This window comes from Bison bison, unplaced genomic scaffold, assembly GCF_000754665.1.
Source record: "Bison bison bison isolate TAMUID 2011002044 unplaced genomic scaffold, Bison_UMD1.0 scf7180017864291, whole genome shotgun sequence".
Taxonomy (NCBI): domain Eukaryota; kingdom Metazoa; phylum Chordata; class Mammalia; order Artiodactyla; family Bovidae; genus Bison; species Bison bison.
The window spans coordinates 555963-556297 of record NW_011494863.1 but is presented as its reverse complement, the minus strand read 5'-3'; the positions used below and the strand labels follow the sequence as shown (position 1 = coordinate 556297).

Sequence of the window (335 nt, the reverse complement as noted above, 5' to 3'; positions counted from 1 at the left end):
CCACCCACCCCAGGATCCCAGCCCCCTCCCTGGCCAACGAGGTCATCCTGGGTAACAGGAAGAGAAACCTAAGGTCAGCTGCAGTGACTGTTGCCAAGTCGGTGGGGAAGAGGTTTGATAGGGCCTGAAAGGGCCGGCGCATCACCCGCCAGGGGGAGCGCCAGTGACAGGGAGGAGGGCCCCCGCCACAGCAGCTTGGGCAGATTAGCGACTCCCAGAGAGGTGAGCAGTCGCTCTGTGGGAATCCCTTATGGGAGTATCAGTCCCGAGTGGGCTACCTGGCAGGGGTGGCCTGGGCTCAGGCCCACTGAAGCAGGTGTGAGGGCTCTGAGGCA

General features: G+C 63.6%; 1 protein-coding gene across 3 annotated transcripts in view; it reads left to right on the top strand.

The window, feature by feature from the left end:
* Positions 1–335, top strand: part of SLC23A1 (solute carrier family 23 (ascorbic acid transporter), member 1) — an 18064-nt gene that overhangs the window by 3413 nt on the left and 14316 nt on the right. The window lies entirely within an intron of this gene.